We start from the raw sequence: 27,997 nt of genomic DNA on the forward strand, positions 1-27,997 counted from the left end.
CTTTGGCTTAAAAGTCCCCTTGGAGCTCCAGCTTTCTCGGATGCCCATCCTGCCTACATCTTGAAGGATTTCTAGGGCATTGAGCAATTGTCACTGGTAACGGCCTCCAATTCATGTCCCTTCAGCCATCAATGTTGATGACTCATGAGGTTGGACTTTCAATGTCAGCACGTCACGTACCGCAGCACTGTTTTGTTTGGCAGCAGTCGTTTTGAAGTAAAAGCCTCTCCTTTTCGCGAGAGCCGCTGATTTTTTTCTGGAAACAATATCAAATCATCCTCTATTACGTGGGATATTTGTCATGATCATATGATGGAGTCTCCGTCTTTAGGTCAAGTCTCACAACAGTATAACGAAAGATAAGGAGAGGGCGATGTTTCCCTCATGGACTTCAGATGAAGAGATAGGAGACTTTTTCACCAAAAAAAAAAAAAAAAAGAGATAAGAGACAGCGTCCCATCGTTTTGTCCGGCGCTTCATGTGAGTAGGACAAGTCTGATAAACTGGATAAATACAAATTAAACAACGGCTATCATTCGGAGGCATGCGGCACCGCTTGGCGAATTCTGTGTGCTAGAATTTTCCGCCGAATCCTGGACTATTGACTGTGGAGGTGACCGAGTATGTGAGTTCAGCACAGTGGTTATCCCAGGGTTTGCTCGGAGTGATCATGATTCGGCCATGTTCGTATTTCTCCTCGATCATTCAAATCAGGTTTCTTTGTTATTGAGATAGGTGAATTCTTATAGATCTATCCCCCGAAGGAACCGGACATGATAATTTTTCATCATCCGGCTCGAGCAAGAACAAGAGTACATCGAACCCATATGAAGTCTTACCATGAGCGGATTGTATCCATTGGGCAAATATGGGTTCGATCAAGATTTGTTAAATACTTGTAGGCCCTTATGGTAGGCTTATCATGCTGCTTACGAATTAGGCGAGATGAAGCTCACCGTTGATCCATAAAATATACAGATTACTAGAAAAGTTAGGCTCTCATCATGCCTCACCCAGAAAGACAAACATAGCTGTTGATTGGATGGTTTCATATGTGACCGACCACTTCAGTAGTTTTATCTTATGGACAGTGAGTTTGTGCCAAGATTTTTATGTAGGCTTCTGCTTTTTAATTTTGTTGGCCACATTTGCACTCAGTGTGTGTGGGCCGTGGTTATATCAAAAAAAAAGATTTCTCTTTTTTTTATCTTTTCTGTAATCAAATTTAATTAGTTTAAATAAAGAATGGTTATTGTCCATTCAAAACAACTTATGAGTTACAATTGCAAGTTATTTTATACTTAATTAAGATAATTATAAGTATCCTAAATTGCAGACATGGTATTCTTATAATGCCACAAAAGCCTAACAAAAATACCACAATAATTCCCGGTGTAACTTTAAGTGGCATTTTTTACATTTCGCAGGCATTTTTTTGGCATTTTTTTTTTTGTCGTAGTTTCCATGATCTTTTTTTTTTACTGGTATATACTAAATAACTAAAATGAGTTAACAACTCCTACAAACAATATTTATGAACTAAGATTGTTCCATCTAAATTTTCTGCATATCGCCTGCTAACCAAGCACATGGCCTTGTTCTTCTTTTTTTTTTTTTTTTGTGGTTCTTTTGAAGTGAAAAAAAGAGAGGAGGTGCCACCAAGGTGGTAGCATTGTTGGAACGGGGTTTTGCTTCCACCAGCGTGGTCCAAGTTCGAAACACACGGGCATCGATTAAATGTTGAGGACCGGATGCTCTCCGCCCGGACACGCTCGGTGGGAATACTATCTGGTCTAGCTAGCACTGAGGTGGCGCTGGGATGACGTACTCATACGTAGGATGACCCACGGGTCAGAAAGGGTATGAGCAAAATTTCTACCCACATCGAACATTCCCTGGTGGAAGGGGGGCCAGAGGGGCCCAGTAGAGGCTGCTACGCGGGTGAGGTTTCCTCCCCCCCCCTCCCTTTTTCCAGCAAAAAAAAAAAAAAAGAGTTGAGGTGATTTTGTATGATCAACCAAACTTGATTGTCGGGTTGATTCTCCCACATCATGACCACATATCGTGCTAAGATATATCGGATCAACTACATATCATGCCTTCATTGAAGCAGGCCTTATTTGCTTGCAACTACTACATTATACATAGAGTATTAATTTAGGGCTCCATCTAGATTCGCCTCAACCTGAAAATGTCTAAACCACTCATTTGCTTGGTTAGAATTTATATATAATGATATGACTATGGGAGAACCATAACCTAATCAACTTGGCCAAACACATGCCAGTAGAGCACAACACCAGTTTAAGTTGGGTTGGTCTGTGGAAATCCTGACATATAGGTAAGTTGGTTCAGGTTAGAGTTAGAAGATACATATGCAAATTTGGATTATTATATGCATATAGAGCTAAACTATAATTTTAAAATTAAATAAACTGCTGAAGATAAAATAAAAGGACCATGACATTTTATTTACATTCAATAGCACATTTAAAATAATAGTAACCTCGCAAATGACAATGAACAAAAGTGGGTTTTATATCCATATAAAAATGAGATCAAATACTCTATTGATGCAACAACATCCAGTGCTAAGTTTTTACTTGGACAAAGGTTGAGGTGACTTCTTATTGGGCAACGTTGTGGTCTTTTGTTAGATGATAAGGAAAACCCGAGAAGATTTAAATTATTTCGTTATATAAAGTACATAGTACTAAAAACAAGTTTTACTACAAATGCCTTGCCTTCCAACCAACCTATTTTTTGATACATGTTCCAACCAACATTCGGATCACTAAATTTAGTAGCAAGATGTCACATAAAAAAAGGAAACAAAGAAAATGCTTGATTGACCTGTTAATGTAAACCTCTCTCCTCCATGAACTCGTCATCTAACCATTTTATAGTTAAATCGCCCATAGTCTACATCCAAAGTAGTAATATAATCCGATAGCTCTTCACAAGTTTTAATTAAGTTCAAATTTTTTTGATCTATTTTGCTGCAAGGCTTCAGCTAGAACAAATGATAGCGAGAAGTTACACTGCTAAGTTTCGCATGTTGCCCTGCGTGAGTTCCCAATTGCCAAGGTTGTGGGCTATGTTATATCCATTAGAAAATTTCCATCTTCATGAGATCTTTGTAATGAGCATCCTTTAAACACCATGAAACCTTCAGAGTTCAAAACATCCTATAGAATACAAATTTTAGGGAAAATTTACCACAAGCACACAAGTGGTGATAAGAATACAAATTCAGGCAAATTGGTTCTATGTTTGTCGACTTTGTTTGACACAAACCGGTCTCACAACAGTAGGACTCGGACTGTGGCCTCTAGATCTATTGGATCCTCTCTCTCATGTTCCTCCCTCCGGCCGGTAAATATACACATGCTTTAGAAGGTTTTATTTGAGCTTGGGCCTCAAAATAATTCATGTGAGGATCAATTACTCAAGAAAAAGGATATCATGTAATGGACTTCACATTCGGCCGGTATATTTATTTACTTATTTATTTTTTTCAAGTACTAGGATAGATTGAAGTATGACCTAATAATAGAGTAAAGATTGTTCGAACATATATATATATATATATATATATATATATATATATATATATATATATATATATATATATATATATATATATATATATATATATATATATATATATATATATATATATATATATATATAAAATATATTATATCATATCAATGTAAGAGACATTGCTAACTCAACTAGTTCACAACTTAGCAGCATAGAGAAGGAAATGAATGTTTTGGTCATCAATATGCAAATTAATTGCTTTTCAGTTAACAAAAAAGAAAGAAAAACCCAGGCTCTATATTACATTTATGTCGATCTCCATCCCAACCAATTACTATTAATCAAAGAGAGGAAAAGTAAACAAAATGGTCCAAGTCCAACCCAAAAATCTGAATTGGGCATTTTAAAATTCAGTATCTCACAGGCCAACTTGGCCCATTTTGTGAGTCCAAGACGGTTAAATCCAATAAACACCACACGTGTCCTTCCTTGGTTCCCTCTGCACCACGTTTCTTGATTTGGAATTCTTGAAGGGCTCGTTTGGTTCGCGGGAAGCATTTTTTCTCCTAAAAATATGATTTCTGAAAAACAAATTCCTACAAAGAGTATACCTAGAAAAGTACTTTTAGCATATTTGGTTGATTATGAGAAAGTGACAAATTTTCAAAGTGCTTATGTTTGGTTGACCATCCACTTTTCTGAAAAAATTATGTATAATTTCTATTATGCTCTTAATAAAAAATAGATCTTTAATACTTTTTTAATGCTGAAGGGTTTTTTGAGAAAAAATAAAAATGGAGTGATGTCCGCCTCATGGAAAAGTAACTTTTTTTCATGGAAAAAACTTTCTAATGTTTTTCATGAAAATTTTTTTTCATAAAATATGAAAATTATATTTTCATGAAAATACAACTTTTACATTTCTATTTTTTGAAAACTCCAACCAAATAAAACACATCTCATTACTTTTCCGTTGACCATACTTTTTCTTCGTTTTCGTTGACCGCATTTTCCCATCCCTCCCGCGAACCAAACGAGCCCGAAATCTCGATCCTTCTTCCTCCTCGCTAGGGCCCTCCGCGCCCAACGTCGAATGCTCCCGATCGGCCAGCGGCGGACCACCGTCACCGCTTCGTTCCTCCTCTTCCTCCTCCTCCATCCTATCGCCGTTGGCTCCTCCTTTCACTGTCTGTAGCCAATACCCCGCCTTCCCTCAGCCGATCTCCGCCGCCGGCGACTGGCCTCCCTCCTCCGCCATGGCATTACCGCTTTCCTCTCTTACCCCTGGTCTCCGCTCTATGCCAAGCAGTAGTGTCTTCGAAACGGCTGCTCTGTATTTACCCTAGTTATGCTCCGCTGGCGGTGGCTTGCCGGGGTCCGGCGATGATGGCCTGCAACATTTGTCAGGTCTTGAGAGTTACGGGGAAATAGGTTCTGTCCCTTGGAGTGGACCCTTTCGTGGAGAGGAAAGGGGAAGAGAGAAGGGTTTTGGTGGTAGTTTGTCTTGGATGGACCGCTCTTCGAGTTACTGTCCTCCTTGTTGTATGAAGGTATCTCTCTTCCTTTTTTTGTTGAGAAATAATGCGTTGCTTGCTTAGGTTAAAACCCTATATTGTGTTTATTTGATGATTGTCATTAAACGTTTTGGATTACGATTATGAAGCGACCTTTTTTCCTGCAATATCTCCATAAAGATTGTTTTGCATATCAATGAATAACCTAGCCGTAGAAGTACTACACATATGGCAAATTCTTGCCCCAGCTCTTCAGTGAGCAAACCCCTGAAGCACCTGAATAATGGTCTTATTAACAACTTTGGTTTGCCCTTTTGTTTGTCGACAAAAAACCAGCACATTTTGATACCCTTTTGTCTGGCGTACTGCATAATGCATATCAAAGTCTACTTAAATACCCTGTATCACATTAATGATGTTTTTTGCACAATCCAAACTGTATAAAGAACAACTCTGCTTCTCTAATGGCATCCAAAGTTTTACAGGTAATCCAGATTGCCATCTTACTCTATCAGCCATGACCACAAAGATTTAATCATAAACTTTCTAACTAGATTGCAATTATTCAGCTTATTAATGTTGCACCAAACACAGTTGTATGCATTAGAGTTTGCATCATTTTGCATGTTTGCCAATGGCATCATATGCAAATTTGATGGCATTTTATGTACACCGAAATGCCCTACAAATAAAGAGGCACGAACTTCCTTAGCCTCCGCTGGCTATCCTTTGGAATACACATCTTTCCATCCTTAAGTTGTAAATCACAATCCAAATGGTATCTATCAATGTTATCCTCTTCCTTGAACTGGTTATTTGTTTGCTTGAGATCACCATCTTTAAGATACCACACCTGAAAAACAACATGTCAAAATTTTTTTGAAGCATATAATAACTATACTTGTGTTTGCATAGGGCCTAGATAGCAAGTCAGTTGCCTACCTAGTTTGCATGGGTGGTCGTGTAGGTGCTTGGTGATAGTAAGCGACCCTCACCAAGGCCATTATAAATACAAAAATGCAATTCAATGCCCACTGAGATGACATGTATATTGTACTTGATAATGCTTAGTCTTCTTCATGTATTGGATTAGAAGATTTAATCATTGAAAGAATCCCATTCACTTGAAAATGATGCATTTGTTGCAACTTAGATTGAGTTTCCAAGTACTTAATGGTCCATGATTCGTTTGGGAGCTGATTTAAGGCCTTCTATCAATTTGAATCAAAGGGGAAGGGAGATTGCATGCAGGTGTGGTGGTGGGAGGTTTGGCTTGTTAGTGGTGGTAGGAATTTATAGGAAGATAGGGTTTCAGACAAAGTACGACATACCATACCGAACTGAGCAGAATGGAGTGTATCGTACCATATCGGTTTGGTACCGATATGTGGTACCGGAGGTGCATTGGTAGGAATTTATAGAAAGATAGAGTTTCAGACAGGGCATGCCATACTGTACCAAACCAGTCCGATGGTGAAAGCAGGGGTGGGGCTCTGTAGGAGGGGGAAGGTGGAAGAGGAATATGCTGAAGTAATGGAACAAACAGGGTAATAAGTTTGGTTCCGTTACCATATTCGATGCAGATAAACCAAGTAAGTCCGCACGAGAGTGTGGAATCTGTGGAAGCACATCTAAAGATAGGTTAGTTGATGGCCTCATGTCAACTCTTTGCTGGTCTTTGGCCTCGCAACTCTAACTTCTCCGGACAATACTTGAAGTTTCCGACCTTGCACCAGTCGCCTCTCATGGGATCACAGTTTTACACCAACATGCAAGGAATTACTCCCAACAAGAAATTGAAGGAAAGCTTCAAAACTTTATTTGTAATTACTTATGTCAAAAGAGGACAACTACAACCTGTTCATGGGTGAGATCTCCTTAAGCCAATAGGCTTTTCTAGTTCCTGTAGGATACAAATTCTTAAAGAAAATAAGAGATAAATATTAAATAAATAGTAAAAATAGATTCCTAATTCATAATATACTTCCAAATCATCTAAAATTAGTTTCTGCAAGAAAGAAGTATAGAGATTTGGGGAAAAATAAAAGAAAAATCGTCTAATAAATTATAGGCAATGGAATGGCATTTTTCAAATTTTCTAGAAGTTCATTGGCATTGATATGTGTTTGATTTATCATCAATAACTTCCTCATCGATCCTTGTTTTGCATGATTCAAGATGCATTGGAAAGCTAACTCATAGCCGGACGTTATGGAAGTGACTTATAAGAAAATTAATAATTTTGCTGATGTCAGTGAAGCTTCCTTTTGGACCGATGTGGTTGAATTATCTTTTCTAATGAGGTTTGAGATGAACTTTAAAATACAAACTTTAAGCTTCGACAATCCTCATTTATATGGGTTGCTCTAGTGAGATCTCTTAATACGATTCTGAATCTCTAACTTGGACGACTGGCAGATATGGGGACCCTTAGCTGCATCAAAGGAACAATTAGTATCGTAGAAGATATGCATTGTGTCTTCAAGTGATCTTTTCTGCAAGATAGCATTGTCTTGCTATGATTCATAGTTGATGAGTGTCATCTTTCTCAAGTAATTGTCCACCTTCGATCTTATGATTGCCCCTTCATGTAACCATTACCATGACCGATAAGACTCATTCAGTTATTTGGGGTTAGCTTTATTAATTCACATTTTCCAATAATTCCTATCAAAAGTTGCTTTTGATATTATTCTAAGCTTTTCCAAATTTTCTTATGCAACTTCCATGCACTTTTACCAAAGTCTTTCCTTCCACTTTCTAAATCCTTTGAAAAGATGATCTTGTTTCCTTACAGGAGCGTTTTTATAATTTTGCTGTATTATTCTATCTTTGGGTCTTCGATGCCCCTGCGCTCCTCAGCTTGGTGAAAGTGATGTCTTATTCTTATTTTGATCTTCATGAGAGGCTTCTTATGAGCAGCTTTCTTTCTCTCCTTAGCTGTTCGAACAGAAGGATACAATTTACTTTTGGACCATAGCCATGACAATGTTCAGCATACAGGTCACAGAACTTTTAAAATTTTGAGTCACTTACGATTGCAAACTATCTAAGAGCCAATCCTCTTGAATCTTTTTGGTAATATGTTTTGACCAACCTTATGAACTTTATGTAGAACTTGATCCATTGTGCTTCTTAGTTGTCTAGTTGTGTGCAAGAATTCCTCATTGCAGGTGATAAATTGGGATTTGGGCCTATATTTCCTGCCATATCTTATCCAAACTAGTGGATCAAACACCTGTCTCAAATCTCAATCTTGATATATTAGCTCCACCAAAGCATTGCGCCCACGATGAGATTGTCAACTTTCTCAGCTTTGCTATGTAAGAGCTCATTAAGTGTAGGACCCAATTCTTGGGTGCTCCATGATTATGAGAGCTTGGAAGGCCACTGCCTTCTCCATTAGAGTGATTGTGGTCTTGTATGATACCATAGCCGGGTAAGTCATCCTGTCTCCATGTTTCATGAACTTGGCCTTGAGCTTGCTAGATGGGTGCTTAAGGTGACAAATACATCATTGATGTTGCTTGCGAGTCCTCAAGCAAAGTCCTTCAATCTACAAAGGTGACATCTGAGCATGACATTTTGATTCTATATTGGCGAGGCCAAGATATGGGTTGGAGGCCTAGTTGGTTGTCCATATCAGCCTAGTCCTCCCATCTCCCTCGACAAATTCCTCATCATGTTGGAGTAGCAGGGGTTTGATAGGAATGCTGAAATGGTGGGCCTGGTGATGATTGATGATGGATGGGGATAGTCTGTTGGTGGAGGTGAAGTGCTGGATGGAGTAAGAGGCAGCAAGATTTGGTTGCTGCAAAGTTTAGCATCCCTTATCATTGTGGTGGCTTCAGCAATGAAGGATAATAGATGTGCAGTAGACTCAGGTGTGCCTGCTGGGAGAAACATTCAAGTTATTTTCTTATAATTCCAACCAAAATATTTAAAAAAGGATATCCAATCTAGATCCATTTATGGTAGTGAAGAATTACAGCAGGGGTTTAAATTTCAGCAAGAATATTTTACCAGGGACATTATATGAATAGCAAAACATAGAGAGCTTATCGCGGTTCATGTAATAAATGCCAAAACACTTATATTAGCTTTTAAAGGTGAAAAATTTGTTGCAGAAACATGTGAAACAATCTTCTTTAGAATAAGATGGTTCTATTTCATCTCAACTATTTAATTTCTATTGTTAGAATCATGTGTCTTTATTTCTAATGAGTTTGTTTGACTTGCAAAATCTTCATGGATAATCTGATTATAATGTTCACAATCTTGATATGCTGCATGCTCAATCTAATTTTGTGCTTTTTTTTTACACCAGAGAACTTGGTTGCACTGTTGAATCCTGTTTACAGCATTCCAGATATGTCCATGTTTATGAATCCGTCCTGTTTTTTGTGCAGTTTTTACATGTGATGAAAAATTAAAGCATGGGAGATCTAACACAACATCTTCCAACAACCAAAGAGAAGTTTGATCTCATTGTCTGTTTTGTATTGTTGAGCTCTACTTTTCTTTTCGAGTGTTGGTTAATCTTGTACATTGTTATCTTTTGCTGAGAATATTCAATACAAATTTCATTTTACAGGTTACATAATAAAAATGGTTCTTTTATCTGGTATGCATTTTGGCTGCTTTATTTGATGCTTCAGAAATATGTTCATTTTGCATGGCTATGTTCGCCAAATCCACTGCAATGAATTCTGCCTCCATATGACTGTTCTCAGGACTTCACCGGGGAAAGTTCTAATGTTTTTGGGATTGAGGTTGCACCACCTCAGTTTGAAGTTTCAAAGACTGATAATGGTCTGAAAATGAGCAACAATAAAGGTGCCAGGGGCCAAAGGCATGAAGTGTAAGAGTCAGTGGGCTTGGTGTTGACAATCATAAAGTCAAACAATTTTGAAGGTTTTGATACAGATTCCAGGACACACATGGCCCAGGTACTGCTTGAGCGTGTGACATCTTTTCTTCCTATCAGCATGTATGATACATGCCTATTCATTTTCTCCAGGCCTTAATAAGGTTTCAAGGGGAGGTTTTGACTAGGAAGAGGACCTTCAGACTATTTTACAAGACTCAGTAGCCTGAGGCCAAAGTTGCGTTGTGTTTGGTAAGTATGAACTTGCACACATGAAGCTTGAGATGGAAAATGAAATGCTACCAAAAATATTAAAACTTTGATATTAACTGAGGATTTATTGGATTTCCATGTTCCATCCCTGACAAAAGTTTGCTTCTCATTGCAGCAAATTCTCATGATTCATCAGATGTGGAATGTAAGCCCTCACAGTTGACCAAACTAGAAGTTTGAATTCGATGAACTACCTTAACTGGAATGATGACCAAACGATGCAGCAATACTTCAACCAAGGGGGGCTGATGGAGGCAAAAATAGTAGTACGAAACCTCATGAAGTTAAAACAAACCGGGCGGATCAATTTCGTAACTGTTGGAGGTTGTGGTGGAACAAAAGAAGCTCTGTGCAGCCATTGCCGCTGGACTGAACCTAGCAGAACTTAGCTGTCAGCAAAGCTTGCTGATTTGGGGTTTAGTCGGCAGAACCAACAATCATGTGCTCATGATGAACCTAGCAGTTACTTGAAATCCTGTGAAGTAACCACAAACAAGACAGATGTGGTTGATTCCTCTGTTATGGCTAGACTCGAGAGTTAAAAGGACGAGTAGATGCTTCAAACTCTACCGGTGCATAAGAGTATCCAGAAAAACTGGACTGTGGATGCTTGAGGCTGCTTGAAAACAAAAGAGACTGTGTGCAGAATTAATTTAGATAGTAGTGAAAATACAGCTGGTGTTACGCCAGCAAAGATTTCTGATTTGGCTTTTTTTCAGCAGAATCAGTAGGCATATACTCCAGATGAACCTAGCAGTTGTAGGCTTCGTGATGTAAAGACGTACAGGGCAGATGAGGTTGATTCCTCTGTCATGGCCTGACTCAGAATTCTAAAAGGATGGATTGATAATTTAACTCTATCAATTTGGGGGAGCATCCTATGCTGCTCCACTCTGTAGACGTTGAAGGTTGCTTGGGAAGAAGAGATGCCTTGTGCAGCTTACTCTTCAAGTGGTGCAAAAAATAAAAAATACTGCTAGGCAGAGAGTCAGAAAATTACACGCTGACAAGGGTTGCTGGCTTGAGCTTCCTGCAGAAGAACAGCGTATCTGAAGTTGAACCCAGCAAATCTAGCAAAACTTGCCGACTCGAGCTTCATGCAGGAGAACAGCGTGTCTGAAAATGAAGGCAGCAGAAGTTCAGTACCAAAGAGCAGTTCCAGCATCCAGCATCTTGCATCTTGATACAAATGCCAATGATGAAATTGAACTGTATATCAAAACAACAATTCAAAGTCAGCATTCAGAGAATCCCCTGTAAAAAGCAAAAGACAAGCTTTGGCCAGCAATATTTTGGATCCTTTGTTTCAAGAAAACAATGATAAAGCATGTCATAAAGGTAAAAGTAGGTTCTAGGAACATAGAGCCGCCCAAAGACAGCCTTCCGGCCATATCAGCAGGTTAGAAGACAATATTAGCTACAAATCTATTCCAGCTTTTTTTCCCCATGGATCGAGCAAAGTTAATTTTTTCTATCATAGGGCGCATCATCATAGAAATTTTTGAATATCGGGATTGGCGGATTTTTTTCATGGAAATAAGCCTCCTTTTTTCCCAGTGAAACCAAATCCAAGAATCACAATGTTCGGACTCGATTCTTGTTAAAAATTTTATGATTTTTATGAATAATTTTCAATTATTATTGTTGCGGACTAGATTGAATCGGGTTGGACTTGGGTATTAGGCTGTGGGTTGGACCAGATTTCAAAATTTTCGATTATTTCTTTCCTTATTGACCGGCTCTATTGGGTCATTAATAACTCAATAATTCTGGTTTTCATTGGATGCCATGGATTCACAGCAGAGAAAAGTAGGAGTTGGTTGATGGTGGGTTTAAAAGAAAAAAAAAAAAGAAGGTGAGGGTAAGTGCCCTAATTCCATGCAGAGAATACGAAAGGAGAGACAATTTGAGAAGGTCCACTCGATGCGATATTTGGTCTATTATCAATCCTCTAAATAAAATACATCATATAATAGTTATGGTAAATAGTAATAAATTATTACTATATTTGTAGAATCCTTTCATGAAACGTTATGGGCTCCAAACAGCTTCCATCAATACCATAGAGTCCAAATTTTATCCATCTCTTTCATTATTGATGTGACTATGGAACTCGCCGGTCTTGCCATCTTTGAACTCTTTATCACACTCTCCTTAATATGGTGATACTTGTTAACCAAAAAGAATCAGCCGAGGAATGAACTGAAAGTTTGAAACTGTAGCTAACTTTTATTGGTTAGCTTTTCGTAGTACAGTTGATGCGCATTATTAGATGTCTAGGTAGGAAATGACAAATTCTTGGATTGTTGAGTTCCACTGTGCAAGGACCGAAGAGCGAGAGATAGCGAGGGAAGCCGAAAACTTTGGTCCCCTCAAACAGCAACGCCTTTGACATCGGTAGTGTGGGCTGCTGTTGTGAAGCCACCACCATGGGTTACGCCCACAGTGAGAAGGCCCACGACGAAAGAAGGTGGGGGCCGAAAGGAAAGGGCTGCCAAATTATTTCACATCAAACACTCCACCGCCGAATCTCGCCCGCCAACTAAAGATGATTACAGGAACTGAGATGTCATCCAGCACCGTACCTTTGAAAAGTCCTCGCCCACGGACCAATCCCATGATTTGGACTTCTCGGCCCAACCAACCGATCCCCAAAACTTCTTAGGCAACCCTCAACTCAGAAACGATCAGATCAATCCGAAGAAAGTCCAGGTACATGTGCGGATGGAAATCTATATGAGCTGACAGCACTCAAAATTGTATTTCCTGCATCTTCTGCAAATCGATAGTCGGCATCCGAGGGAAGGGAGCTCAAAGAGAATTATCTTAGACCAAATAAAAAATGTTATGCCTGTAATTGTCTCATTCCGTACGTCAAACAACTCCTTAAGATAACAGCGTGCCTCTCCAGCCCAAACCGGACAAAAGAAGAAGAAGAAGATTTAGAAGGGGGGTTAGTATATATGCATATATGTACATATGATAATAAAATAGCCAGCAAACAGCAGGCGTCGTTTTAAAATAGAGGGAAGAGGTATTTAATCCGTAGTTTAAATGGTGGGTTGGCGTTAATAAATGGAGCGCGTTGGCAGAGCGAACAGCTGAGCAGCTGCTGCCGGTGATCTCCAGTACCTTTTTAGAGCATTGCAACCAGCAGCAGCAGCAGCAGCAGCTGCAACAAAGACAGTTTGTTTCTGCCTTCTTCTTTTTCCACACTACCTAACAGCTTGGATGAACAAAAGTAACTCTGAAACTCCCCCAGCAGTAAATCTAGCTGTGGAGAGTTTCTTTATTTCTTTCTTTTTCTCTCTCTCTCTCTCTCTCTCTCTCTCTCTCAAGCTAGCCGCGAGGATAGAAAGCGACCCAACAGCGAAGCTTCAACGGTTTTCGCACGGGGAGGAAGGGTGGGGTGGGGAGAGCTGACCGGCGGGCTGCCGCGCGCGTACTGGAAACGGGCAGGAATCATTTAGCCATCTACGTACACATGTGAAAGGGCCAGCCCCGCTTCTAAATTACGAGATGCCACCTATCCTACCTAATGTCAAGTAGCTACCCATCGGATTCGGAGGGGTATGGGGTGTGGGGGCTGCTACTGCTGGCGGAGGGACAAACAATAATTAGGCTATAACTGTTTGTTTGAAGGGCATTGCTCTTCTTAATTTCTAGCTGCTCATTCGACGCTGACACTTCATATGTGTGTGTGGTTGTGAGTATGGGCTAAATGGGCAAGCCTTGGAATAAGAGATTTAAGATCTTTTTATGTTAGCATAATTTCAGCTATAATTTTTATTTTTTATAAGCACGGTTCTGTATCAACCTATATTACTTTTTTTTGTTAGCATAATTATGTTAGAGTGACTTTAGAGTGATTATATAACAACTTGTATCAATCAGTAATATTTTTCGTTGTTAGTGAGATCCTATATTAGTCTATATAATTTTTTTGTATTAACATTGCATACAAATATATATATATATATATATAACTATTAAAATATACTGGACATGATGAGAAAAAATAAAATTATTATTATTATTTTTTAAATATTTTAACACTCTTCTTTATAGAAGGGAAAGGGGAATAAAAGGAGAGGGAAGTTGACCGATCGAATGGAGAGTGAACACGGCCGAGAGGAGAATTAATTATGGGGGGAAAAGGATGGAGTTTGGAACTTTTTTTTTTGTTTTTGGAGGGGATGTGGTCCAAGGCCTAGCTAGTTGTGTCTTATATTTAATGAGTACGAAATTAAGCACACCATGATGCCCGTGTACTCATGCTAATATATAAGACAAGGCCCTTCCATCTGAATAAATGATGATAGAGGGTTGAGAGAGAGAGAGAGAGAGAGAGAGAGAGAGAGAGAGAGGGGGGGAGGTAGCAGGAGGTGGAAAAGGAGAGAGAGAGAGAGAGAGAGAGAGAGAGAGAGAGAGAGAGGTAGCAGGAGGTGGAAAAGGAGAGGGAGAGAGAAAGAGAGAGAGAGAGGTAGCGGGAGGTGGAGGAGGAGATAGGTCCCCCCATGACGAGCCAGCTTTTAATCTTTGGGGCCAATGCCCATCTGGGTCATAGGTGTCCACTTCAGAAGACCCTTCCCTCTCTCTCTCTCTCTCTCTCTCTCTCTCTCTCTCTCTCTCTCTCTCTCTCTCTCTCTCTCTTCAAGTGGCTTAGCTAGGATCGATCATAATGCAGACATCTACAAGAGAGTGATGGGTTGGTTCCATGCCTTTCCATAGGAGTTGTCTCTGGGGACATTCCAAGTGGCACCCCCCACATGGCAATCCTGGTCGACAGAGATACCCTGCAGGCTAAGGGCATGGGGCTCCCAATACCGGCCAGGCAAACATCACCCCTTGCAGCATTTACGTACATGGCTCCGAAGTCCATGTTTCCTCTAGTCCATAACTTGGCAAATGCCCTGCCTTTTAACAGCGGCATCCCCAGCAACTGCCATCGATCCCGGCCCAGCTACCGGGAAGCTCAGGCCTGTTTCGTGTGCAAGACTCGCACCTCATCTGCCCATGATTGGTGGCCCCTTCTGGAAATCACTCCCAACTTCGCTCTCGGTGTATAGCCGGGTCCCACAGGATCATCACTAACCAGCAGCAATGGGGTCTAAAGCTAATCAATGGTGTCCCTACGATAACATGTGCCATTGTACCACCATCTCCTCCAACCCCGCTGTCATCTTCCAAGAAGGTCCCCCCCTTCATGAGGGAAGGCACGCATCACGGTGAGCCCCTAGCTAGAGTGGTCTCTTGGGATGCCTAAGATTCACTCAGGGCCTGTCGCAATCTATGGCAGTGGCGCAGCCCCTTGGCTTCCCATTTGCCGTATACATAGATCTTAGGAGATATGGGTACTGTTGTCTTCTACGAGCACACCCAAGGATTGCGGGTGGTAGGAGAGGAGTCCTTTTCCGGAGTTTGGGAAGGGGAATGGATGGTTAGTTGTCAAAGAGGAGACGCCCATTAGGTAATGTCCCTTCTGAGCTACATGGAAATGGAACGCTCTTATTCTATTCTCTGCTGGAAGGTAGCCCTCAGTATGCAGTTCTATGATGAAGAAAGTCTTCTGCTTTCGTTTAAGATGACTTCCTTTTCACCGTTTGCCGAATTAGTGTAACCCCATCTTTAGCTATCTATTTAAATACATGCAGGTAAATGCTTAAGTGTGTTGTTGGGCCTACTTAGTTTTCCATCTCTGTCGAGCTCGGCATGCCATCCTCTTTTTAACTAATATAGGCAGTAGACTTGTGGCTATGGTTGCTGAGGTAATACGTCATTAATACATGATATTAAAATATGAAATGAAGTAACTAGTACAGTGTTTACCATCCTACTCACTGATGGTCTCGATGCTACTGTGCTGTTTTAATTAAAATCAGTAATGAACAGTATACAATAGTACACAAGCGATGGATGAAATAAATACATTAGCAAATATTCATCATCCTGCTCAGTTCTTTGCAGTACCTTTTGTGCCAAGCATTCGCATCATAAAACTTAACCTAATTCAAAAATTAATGTTTGAGACAATGCCATATGATGCGCAACCTGGAGTTATCTCTACCGATACGACAGCTTATAACCCTTGTATATAGATGCAAAAATCCATTTGCCAAAGAATGCTCCAAAGTAAAGTGAATATCAAATTCCTTGAATATGATTGATTTATTTCCTATTCTAAGGATTGAGGTCCTATTCAAAGAGACCAATTATATATATGTTTGACGTATGCTGTAGACATAACAAGCTATCAATCATACCTATATAAGAGGTATAAAATGATTAGATATTTTTGTCCTTTCAGAACTTAGTGGTCTATCACGTTCCAATGAAACATGATTTACCGACATATATATCTGGAATAAAGAAGTGAATTTGGACTTACCCCAACGGTCATACCTAATTGCCTAGCAATAATTTTTCTAGGATGACAATTTCATGAAACTTGTGCCATAAACTTACCCCCTCCACCTTCGATGAGAAAACATATAATCGGATCCACAACCGATAATCCAAGCTGTTGGATGTGATCTATAACCTCTAAACTACTTACACATAAATAATCATCTGATTTTGAGATTTCTAGCCCATCAAGTGATCAAAAAATATATATAATTTAATTTTATTGAGACTGTCTAATTTTTTAACTACTTGATGCATAAATTGGGAGTCTCTAAATTATATGATTTGTAGTATATAGGTGATTTAGAGATAGTAAATCATATTTAACGGCTTGTATCATCAATGTAGGGTTCTTATTGTTGTATATAGATCCGACCAAATCTGAGTGGAGATCTATTCAAATGTAGCCAAGTCTAGATACATACATACACACACACATGTGTGTGTGTGTTTGATCAACCAATTATCATTAAAGACTCGTTTGATTTGCCGGAAAAGAAGGGGAGAAAGTGTGGTCAATGAAAAACAAAGAAAGACCTCTTATTTGGTGAGAGTTTTCAAATGACAGAGATGAAAAAGTAGTATTCCTATGGAAATAAGATTTCTATGTTTCATAAAAAAAAGCGATATAGAAAAGATACTTTCCTACCGGTTGAGAATTAGAAATTTTTTTTTTCAAAACTACTCTTAAGTCATCAATATTTATGGATAACATTTTTTTCTTTATTAAAGATATCATAGATATTTTACATAATTTTTTAAAGCAATTCTGAAGTGTAGCCAATCAAATATATATAAAAAACTTTTTTTTCAAGCACCATATTATTAGAAATGGGCTTTTCAGAAACAATATTTTGATAAGAAATTTTTTTTTTATGCGAACCAAGTGTCCTAAGAGAGAAATAAAAACCAAATACCGGTTGATATTAACGATACAAATCTTCTTTGTACTTCTATCAGCCTTGCCAGCACAGTTTTGTTATGTAACCTACCGAAGGGTCGTGGGATTTGATAGGTTTGGCAGCCAAACGTGAAATGCCCTTGGCCTTTCTTAGTTGGAGGAGTGCATCATCTGATTGCAGTAGCCGTTGGCCTTTGAAAGCTGCATGCATGGCCGTAAAGTATCAACATCATTGCTCAAGGTACAACTTCAAATAAGCCTCCAGAGCTTTATATTTCTTTATTTGTCCTATTTCATGTGCCCTTTCCTCATGGCATTAGTAGAGTATCTGCATCATTGCTCAAGGTACGACATCAAATAGGCCTCTAAAGCCTTATATTTCTTTATTTTTTTTCTAAATTCATCTGCCCTTTCTCTTGCTTTTCATAAACTTCATTATGAATTAAAATCTTTTATCTATTTTAGCCCATACTTTAAATATGGTTAATTTGCAAAAAAAACAAAACACCCTAAAAACATTTTCTCAGTTCTCTTAGTATTTTTTTTCTAAATATTTAATTACATCAACACAATCATAACAAAATTTGGGGCATCTTATCTACCAAAAAGAAAGGTGGTTGGCTAATAATAAGAAGTAGACAGAAATTGGTCTGAAAAATTTCGGTCCAATTGTGAGTATCACAAATTAATGCATGTCGCAATAAACATAGGCATCAATTTTCTATCGGTAACCACCAAAATAGTGCTTCGTCCCAGAAAGTAATGACATTTGCACATCTTGTTGATATTTCGTGGTTTGCATATGAAGACCTGTTAAGAATTTGGGTAAAACTTATTCAGGCTGATGCTAATAAAGTATTTTTGATTGGTCCCAGATGACACTGTTCAAGAAAATTTATCATGCTTTACATATCATTATGCTAATGATGGTACAATCCAACAGATAAGTTACTTGATTATTTTATATATTTCTCTTACACCAATGAACCTAGTTGTTTATTTTTTTACATGTAAACACTTAATTACTTACTGTCTACTCAAAAATGTTAAGTGTAATATATATTATTGATAAATTTTCGAACCATTGGTTAATAATTTATGTTTTTGGTGTTGGAGGTTACTTGATATGGCATTAGAGCTTAGATTTACAAGAGAATGTGAGTTCAAATCCTCTCCAAGTTAATTTTTTATTTAATTTTAATCCTTTTAACTTATTTATCCCTCCATTGCGTCAACCAAATCGCATATGTGAAGGTTGTCAAACTTGACATGTATTGTAATATTTTTTGGAGTCTAGTAGTTAGTTGAAAAATGTAAAAATTATCAACACAGCATCAAATTATTCAAAATATCTACCCATCATGAGTAATCAAAGTCCTACAAAAAATGTATAATTGCCCAAATGACTTTAATAGTTATATCAAATGACAATAAATAATGATGTAATGTTTTGTTCAAGTTACTATATGGAAAGAAGTGCGACATCTTTACCATATCAATCTCATTCAATCTCTTTTCAAAAACAAATGTATTTGATCGACCTAGGTCCCCACTCAAGAAAAGATTGGTAGGAGTAAGAAAGTAGGGCTAATTCTAGTTAAATTAAACTAGCCTTAGAAGGGCCATAACTGGGATAAATGCTTCATAATACATCATAAGGATATGGTGGTCCCAGTCAACTACTAGATTCCATCATTATCTTTTCAGAGTTTCTTAATAATCTGGTTTTATTTTGTTATCCAACATTGAAAAAACAAAAGGGGAGGAATTGCTTGATCAGAATCTTTGTTATCTATCTAAGCCACTTAATTTATTGGTTCTAGTTGTTTATCAGATGGCTAGTCATTGTCTAACATTAAATTCCAATTTGTTAAAAAGTCCTTCATCATAGCCTCGGGACAACTAAAACCTGTCAAAATGTAATTTTGTAAATTTTTCTTATTCTACAACAACAACAAGCCATGATTTGATTTAGGAGAATCCTATTTTTGAATAAAAACATATAAACCATGAAGGGATAATGTTTGTATAAACTTTTTGCTTATTTATCTGCTTACAAATGAGTGTTTCCTCCTAAGAGAGAAACTAATGATCCCTCTCGAAAATTTTAGATTTTTTTTTTGAGGGAATAGATAGAGATAATTATGAAGTTTATCACAATTTGAAATTTGACCTACTAGTATCATCCAAAAAGGATGGTTTAAATGTAAATAGAGGGAACAAAAGTTGTTGTTTTACTTTGTATACAAGTATTGAGTTATCCATCTAATCATCCGATCGCTTAAAAATCTCATCTTGAGATATTTTTCGATAGCACGGAAGTTATAGTAAAAGTTACTCATTTGATATATAATTTTCTGATTATGACAGCTTGTATGCGACACAATACAAGCCATTAGAGAAAGAATAAATAAGAAAGTTGCATATTAGCTATGTCACTTTTTTTTAATAAGGTGCTTATGCCATGATTAAGACTATTAAATATTCTTCAATCAAATTATCCCACTATCTTAACCAATATAATGCCAAATACAGTTCCAGTCAAATAAATAAATCAAATATCCAATAGAAAATCATTGGCATGTCTATATATTGTTGCTGACAGATTTTGCACGAGTTGAGGTATGCATAAGGAGGTCAGAGCTTAGACCTATTCTCATAGCTAGCGTTCCTTCAACCAGTGTTTTAAGAAAGCTATCCATAGGTACGGAGGGATTTAACACTCCTTCAGATTGAAAGGCATAAATGAAAGATTCTGATATCAATGTTGCCATAACTCATAAGTCCTTGCTGCAAACACAATTCCTCTTATTTTAATGATACATGTTACGGAAAGCCCTTGGTGCTTGCAAATCCCTCACACCTACCGTCCCTATAAAGAGTTGGTTTGGAACGAGAGCTCCATGCTTTGAGAATGGTTTTATATGTTCCATCAAAAAAACTATACATGTCTCATCTTGGATGACCTATTCCAACATTTACACCTAAAAAGAGGTATATAAATAATTTTTTTCCTAGGAAAGGAAAAAAGGCAAGAGATCTAATTTTGCAAGGCCGAAGTAGAAAACTTGCCCCCAATCCCATTAGAGTCCAAAACTGTGGCGGCTGGTCAGTACTGTATCTAAAGATATATTACTTAAAAGGTGAAGTAATAAAAAAAGAATTTGTACCGAAAAAGAAGCAAGGACGAGACCAACGAGGTCTCTGTAATATAAATAAACGAGTACCGTGCCTTCTTAAACTAGGTGAGGGGCAGGCGGTGTCGCTGGGCTTTTATGGGGGCGTGTGATCCCCTCTTGTTTATAACGTCAAGAAAGCGTTAGTTGTCACATCTTAGACTAATCCTCCCTCTTCCCGCCCTTTTATTGCTCTCATAAACCAACGTCAGGCCGAGATGGCCCGCTGACGTTGGTGGTCCGGGATTTTGCTCGCAATAACCCAAGCATGAAGTTTGAACCAATTCCATGAACCTCTCAAGTTTATTTCGAGGAAATAGATGTGTTGGTTCCCCTCGAGTACCTCATCTAGAGGCATTGGAGAATGGATGCATGGCATGCATGCACCAACGAGCAAAGGACAAAGGGAGCTAACGGGTGTGATGTGGCTAATCTAGGATCCATGTTTCCATGGCACATAACATGTCCATACCTTGGAAAAGTTATGCAACTTGAGGTGGTATATTATTGCAATTGAGTTTGCTGGCTGCGAAGTGGTCCTTTTAAATAGTTATTTTATATAAAGTGGGTGTTTGTATGGGACCCAAAGGTTAGCACCAACTTAATTTGTTTGCTTCATGGAAAGATTGTTTTTTTATTGAAATATTTTTTCTGCCAATCTGATTTCTAAAAATATAATATTTGAAAAAATAGTTTTGACATATTTGATTTACCATAGAAAAGTAGCCATTTTATTGTGGCGTATTTTTAGTTGAGCATCTATTTTTCTAAAAAAATGTGTAAAATGTCTATTATATCCTTAATAAAGAAAAAGATTTTATCCATAAATTTGAATAGCTTAACGGTAATTTTGAGAAAAAAAAAACATTCTAATCCTAATCAGTGGAAAAGTAGATTTTTCATATTTTTTATGGATTTTTTTTTCAATTAAATATAAGAATCTTATTTTTATGGAAATACTATTTTTTGAAATGTTTCTTTATTTTCTTGTTGATCATACCTTTTTTTTTTTAGAGAGAGAACCAAATGAGCTCTTAGATTCGATACCAAGCGAAAATGGCCAACTTATAAGAGCACAACTAAGCTTAGTTTATTTATTTATTACCTATCCCTTGCTTATTAGGCTAGTCGAAAATCTGACGGCAAAGGTGGGCGGTGAGCAGTCTACCAAAAAACATAAAAATAAAATAAAATAAAATAAAGGAGGTTGGCGTTGAGCTTTGGTATTGGGCCATCGCTGGGTGCTGACGATAGCCACTACATGCTGCTAAAGCAAGTTGGCACTCCTCATATAATGCACAAGGTTATGTGGTTTTAACAAAGCTAATGCATATTAATGGTGACAGTTGGGTGTCATGGAAATAGAAGATACAGGAAAACTGGGAACAGATCATGAAGACACGGAAAAATTAGATGAAAATAACTATGGTGTGTATCTACGTGTATGCATGGAAACTTTTATTAGGGAGTGAGTGGCTTGGCGTACATATGCTATCATGCCCTAGGAGGCTAGGATGGACCAAGTCAGGACCATCCAACGCACACTATTATTGGGTTGTCAGGGGCTGGTCTTTCTTCTTTTTTTTTTTTTTGAGGTAACAAGGACCGGTTCTTAAAACCAATAAAAATGCCAATAATGATTAGCTGCATGTGGTGAAATTTTTTGTGATGTCGCTTTATTGGAGTTTTAACACTAGGGCCAACGAGTAGATCTCGTGGGACTCCTGCAGCGGATCTTAAAGTTGTAGCCCTAAAGAGCTGAAGCACTTATATATTAAGGGACATGGTATGTGAAGTAGAAGCTGCACAGTGCATGCCATATTTGCTAAGAACAAGTTCAAAAATTTTATAAATTGCTCTATCCTATGGATGCTAATAAGTTTAATCGATAAAGTTATTGAATCTTGGATATCCATAACCATTACAGAAAAAAGAGGGTTTTCTGATGGTGATCCGCCGATACTATAAAGAAGCATTGTTAATTTAGTCATTGCGCCAAATTTTGCCAACGCTAGTGAATAGCGTTGGTATATTACGGCGTTTAAAAGCATCAGGAGTGGAAGTAGAACTACGACGACGCTTATAAACATCGTTGGAAGCTTAAGCTAACACGACGCTTTTTAAAAGCGTCGTCGGAAGCCTTAGTGCGCTTACGCGACGTTTTAGAAAGAGTCAGGGGCCTAATCGTCTCGAACCTAATCTTCCCCAAGACGACACTTTATAAAGCATCGTCGGAGGCCTAATCGCCCCCTAAGATGACACTTTAGAAAGTGTCGTCAGAGGCCGGCCTAATCTTCCCCCAAGACGATGCTTCATAAAACGTTGTTGGAGGCCTAATTGCCCTCTAAGACGATGATTTAGAAAGCATCGTCGAAGGCTAATCCCCTCCCCCCCCCACCCCGCCCCAACAAAATTCCTAACCCCGATCCCCCTTTTCTCCCCGATCCCAACCCCCTCCAACCCAGCCATCATCATCCCAATCCCCCTTTTCTCCCCGATCCCAACCCCCTTTCCTTCATTTGATGGCAATCCAGCTCAAGATCTCCGACTAGAAGCAAAGAGAAGTAGCGACGCCGGTAGCTAAGTGAGAACCCTAGATTTTCGTCTTAGGTTGCCGGAGGCAAGCTCCGGATCCTCCTCATCACCGGATTGCCGCCCAACCCTTTTCCTTCCCGATCCTAACCCCCTTTCCTTTATCTGATGGCGATCCAGCCCAAGATCTTCGACTAGAAGCAGAGAGAAGCAGTGATGCCGGTGGCTGAGTGAGAATCCCGAATTTAAGTCCCAGGTCTCTGGAGGCAAGCCCCAGATCCTCCTCGTCATCGGATCGCCGCCCAACCCTTGCAACAACCCCATCAACGACCACTACCTCCTCAAATCTGTGTGGCGCGGGGCCCCGAGTGGTGGAGTCTTGGGCAGTAGAGTCGAAGGCGGTGGAAGGAGGTGGATCGTCGCACGGCCACGGGGCCTTGGGCGGTGGAGTCGAAAGCGGAGGTTGGATTGAGGTTGGGGTTGGGGGTTAGGGAATGCTTCCTGTGTTATTTCTATTATAATTTTTAATTTGTAATTTGTAAATATGCTTCATGTGTTATTTCTATTATAAAAGATAATTTGACACAAGGAAAAGAAACATCATATAAAATGGGTATTTGTTGTAATATGTTTCCTATTGTAATTTGTAAAAGAAACATCAATAAATTGGGCATCTGTTGTTCCTCTTGTGTTATTTCTTTTCTAATTTTGTTCTTTTTTAAAACTTTTTGGGATTATTTATCTTGTGCTATTAGAAGAAGACGAGGTTAGAATGTTTGTTAATCTCTCTCTCCAGCTAGATTTAGAATTTTTTTTTGGCCCCTAGAAAAAAAAATTTAAATAATTTTTGTAAATAACTCTATTAGAATAAGTACTTTCAATGCTTAAAAGCGCCAGGAAAGCTTTCATTATTACCAACGTTTTTCAAAAGCGTCAACAAATAAAATTTCTACTCTAACATTGCCGATATTTTTGCGATGAATATGCATTAAAGCGTCGGTATATGCATTAAAAAGCGTTAGGATTGTTCTTGTTTTTTTTGTAGTGAACCTACATTCTAATTTAGCATGTCATCTCAATTTCAGCCAAGCCTCCTTCCATCTTCGCTCTATAAAATAGAATCTCATAAATTGCAATGTCTAAATTCATATATGGCATGCAGTTTAGATGGATCCCTTCCGCATCTATGGTGTGCAATACATGTCATCTGTTTTGCAAGTACCTACAAAGTGAATTGTGTTCATATGTAAAATAATTTTCTCTTCTTAGAAAAATGATAAAACAACTAGGAGGAAGAATGGTTTTTATTTCAATTAAGTTGCATCATTATAGACTTTTATAGGGACAAATAGATCCTCCAAGTTCCTCCTTCGGTAGACATAGTTTAGGGAAAAAACATAAACTTGCTTTGGAGGAGGAGAGCGGCTGACAATGGGAGGAAAATATCGACTCCTCAACCGTGAAGATGATGCGCACAATGAAATCCAAATTTCTTCAAATTACCAAAAACATTTTTTAACACTACCTCTACTACGTGCCTTTGTACAAACTACTTTCCAACAACAAAGCAACACAGCTCCGAATTCGTTTCATTGAGTCCACAAATGAAAGTACACAGGACCGAAATGTACCACCCTCTAATAATATGAACTTGGTCTCCCTCGCATCCAATTTAGCTAGTGATCGAAGGTATCATTGGAGGAAGCTAGAGACTTAGTTCAGTCACATCCAGTGAGAGGAAAATGTCAGGGATGCATGAAAAATTGTGCTGGAACAAGATCGATGGTCGAATCCATACCCTTCGGTGTCACGAAGCTCTGAGATGGCCTTTAGACTTGCCCGATAACCGAGAAAGGGAGTACATGTGGTGACCTAACATGCAAATATTTAATTAGGTTAAGTCATATTTTCATGTACATCAATTAAAAAAATGGCTTCACTCTGCTCAGTGTAGATTGGATATAAAGCTCAAGCCACTGCCATTATATCTGGTATTGAGTTAGCTTTCCAACCATCTTGAATGTTGTGCTGACGTATTCTTGACAAAGTTTGAGATAATTACAAAAATATCATTCCATGGCTTATTGATGTAAGGATAACTCTTTTAATATAGATAGTGGGTGGAGTTGTTGATCATGGTGCCCTTTGAACGAGTGTGATAGATCTCGATGGAAATAAGGCTGTCTTGATGGTTAGATAAACAGTTGCTAGGTCTTCTTAATTTGCCTTTAGTATGCTTAGTTATTCTTTGCCATTAGTTTCTAAAATTTATTTGCTTTCTTTACTCCTAGAGGGAACTTAATTTCTGTTTTATTATTTTTTCAAATTAACTTAGCCTTTTTGGTCTCTTGTTGAAGCTTTGTGCATGTGATGGATTAGATGATATTCAAGTTGATTTTCTACTAAAATGATGGTCTTTATTGTCCTTTCACCTTTGATGATTTGAGTTTTTTATTTTCTTTGTGCTTACTTGTTTAACTATGTGGATTTATATTATAGGGTTTTGCTTTTGTTTTTGTGCATGCACGGGATTCCAATTGATAGTTTACCTCGGGTTTTTTTTTTTTTTTGAGGGGTTTCGTTAGGTGCTACATGTGTACCTTTGATTTCTTATCTATGAATGGGTTAGAATCTGCCACATCCACCATGTCCATCTTAGAGGCATTTTGTAACAACCCAGAACTTCACCCAAAATGGCTAGCCGGAAGGTATTATTTGGGTTCCTTGATCCTGTATAAGTACCCAAGATCTACCCAGCGAATAACCGATGGGGGATTAAACACACGCCCACACGGGTCCTCACATACTCCCCCCGTTCAAGTCCTGGCGTTCTCGTCAGGCTAAGAGTTCATATCTATTCAAATCAAATCACAAACACCACGATTGGTCTGTGGTCAGCCCCAATGGATCCGTGTTGCAGTGTCCCCTAGTCCACATAGGTTATGGGCCGGGTCCGCTCTGATACCATTTGTAACAACTCAGGACCTCACCTAAAATGGCTAGTCGGAAGGTATTATTTGGGTTCCTTGATCCTGTATAAGTACCCAAGATCTACCCAGTGAATAACTGATGTGGGACTAAACACACGCCCGTACGGATCCTCACACATTTATAATAAAAAAAAGAAGTTGAAGAAAAGAAAACAAGTCAGTGGAGAATGGGAAATAGGATCATGTTAACAATGTTGAGGAATAATAATCCTACGCTAGATAGGTTCATAATTCTTATGATACGTATATACTCTTGGGTATATCCATCTAAATGCTCGGATTTTTAGATAAGATTTAATATGGTATTAGAGCCCACCTATTTTTTGCTTATCGAAACCTCCATGTCCTCATTTACTAATCCATATGTCACCCCTTGTCCCATGTGAGAGGAGGTATCGAGGAACAATAGTTTCATATCAGATAGGTTAAGAACTCTTGTTGTACGCATATATATAGTCTTGGAGCCATCCATCTAAATATCTAGATTTTAAGATAGAATTTTTACAGACATATCTAAAATTCATTTGAGAATAGCATTTATAACCAGTCAAAATCTGATTGGAAGTTCCAACTTATCTTGAGAGATTAGAACCCCTAGCTCTCTGAAATTAACATTATGTTTCCTAATGAATAATACCTTATCTATTAACCATTTTACATTTAAATTCATACTTCATCCAAAAAGATCTCAGTGGGCGTGTTTTAACTAGGGTTCGAATCCTAAATCTCTTCCTAATTATGCCTGCTGAACTAAGACTAGATTCAATTACAAATATGTTGCCAAGTGGAATAAGTTGGGGTTGTTGAGGTCGTTTTGGGGATTTGGAGATATATAAGATTCATGGAAGATTTAATTGAGCAGATTTAGATGCCCAGTGCTCCAATGACAAGATGACATATCCTTGTTCGAAACAATACCGGTTGAGGTGCCGGCTTCATATTCCGAAAATAGAAAAGGTGGCACACATCAAATAGAATTTCTAACATTTTCTGAATGCTTGGTACGATTTGCGCCATAAATAGCCACAATATCCTGATAGGCGATGGCGTTGGGTTTCCAGTACGGACTCGTTTCCCTCAGGTTAGAAAACACACCCCATTCTTCACGGAGAAAAAAGATAAAAAACAGGGGAAAGATCACATCTTTTGAACCACCAAATGCTTATTTTATTATTTCACCCGAAGGTCGCTCTGATCAGAGCTATCAGCTGAGACCTTGTTCATGTCATCAGACACGTCATGCATGGACGAGAAGGCGAGAACGCCCTCCCGTCCAAATCCAAGCGGGATGAGAGAAGAGCCAGGGTTACTACACCGGACTCGGATGCCGATCTCCTCCGTCAATAATATTAAACTCTGCACTTGGAGTCGTGGCCATCGCATGATCACATGTTTCTATTGCCTTTCCTTTCTCCATGCGTCGAGGCAGGGAGGGAGGCTTAATATTTAAATTAAAAGGGGTCAGGTTGGTGTGAGAAGACTCCCTACCCTCTCATGTACCTTCAGTTTTCCCTCTACACTCTTTAAGCTAACGCAAGGCCAATGCAGACCTCCTCCCTAGTTTTCCAAAAGTCAAAGAAACCCTAAACCGAAGCAGGACACAAAAACACTGACACCACTATTATTGCTCCCTCCACAAATCACGAGCTTTATATTCCTTGTATATAAAACACACCATCATAATATATATACTAGTTGGGGTATCACATAGTTTTGTTTATGAGCCCTGTATAATATTGCATGTGTAGATAGATATATGTTAATTTTTTTTTTGACACAATAGCAAATCAGTC

General features: G+C 38.5%; 1 long non-coding RNA gene across 6 annotated transcripts; it reads left to right on the plus strand.

The window, feature by feature from the left end:
• Positions 1–4,541: 4,541 nt before the first annotated feature.
• On the plus strand, positions 4,542–11,835 carry LOC103702766 (uncharacterized). 6 transcript variants are annotated; one of them, XR_603356.5, is made up of 6 exons: positions 4,564–5,096; positions 9,470–9,550; positions 9,655–9,684; positions 9,794–10,009; positions 10,081–10,179; positions 10,316–11,515. It is a non-coding gene; the product is annotated as an uncharacterized LOC103702766 (long non-coding RNA). The 6 variants fall into 6 exon arrangements; XR_015988026.2 differs by having other exon boundaries at positions 4,561–5,096; positions 9,470–9,684; positions 10,316–11,835; XR_015988027.2 differs by having other exon boundaries at positions 4,561–5,096; positions 9,655–10,009; positions 10,316–11,835.
• Positions 11,836–27,997: the final 16,162 nt, after the last annotated feature.

Source organism: Phoenix dactylifera, chromosome 6, assembly GCF_051530095.1.
Source record: "Phoenix dactylifera cultivar Ajwa chromosome 6, Ajwa_hap1_PhDact_Kaust_v1.1, whole genome shotgun sequence".
NCBI classification, from domain to species: Eukaryota; Viridiplantae; Streptophyta; class Magnoliopsida; order Arecales; family Arecaceae; genus Phoenix; species Phoenix dactylifera.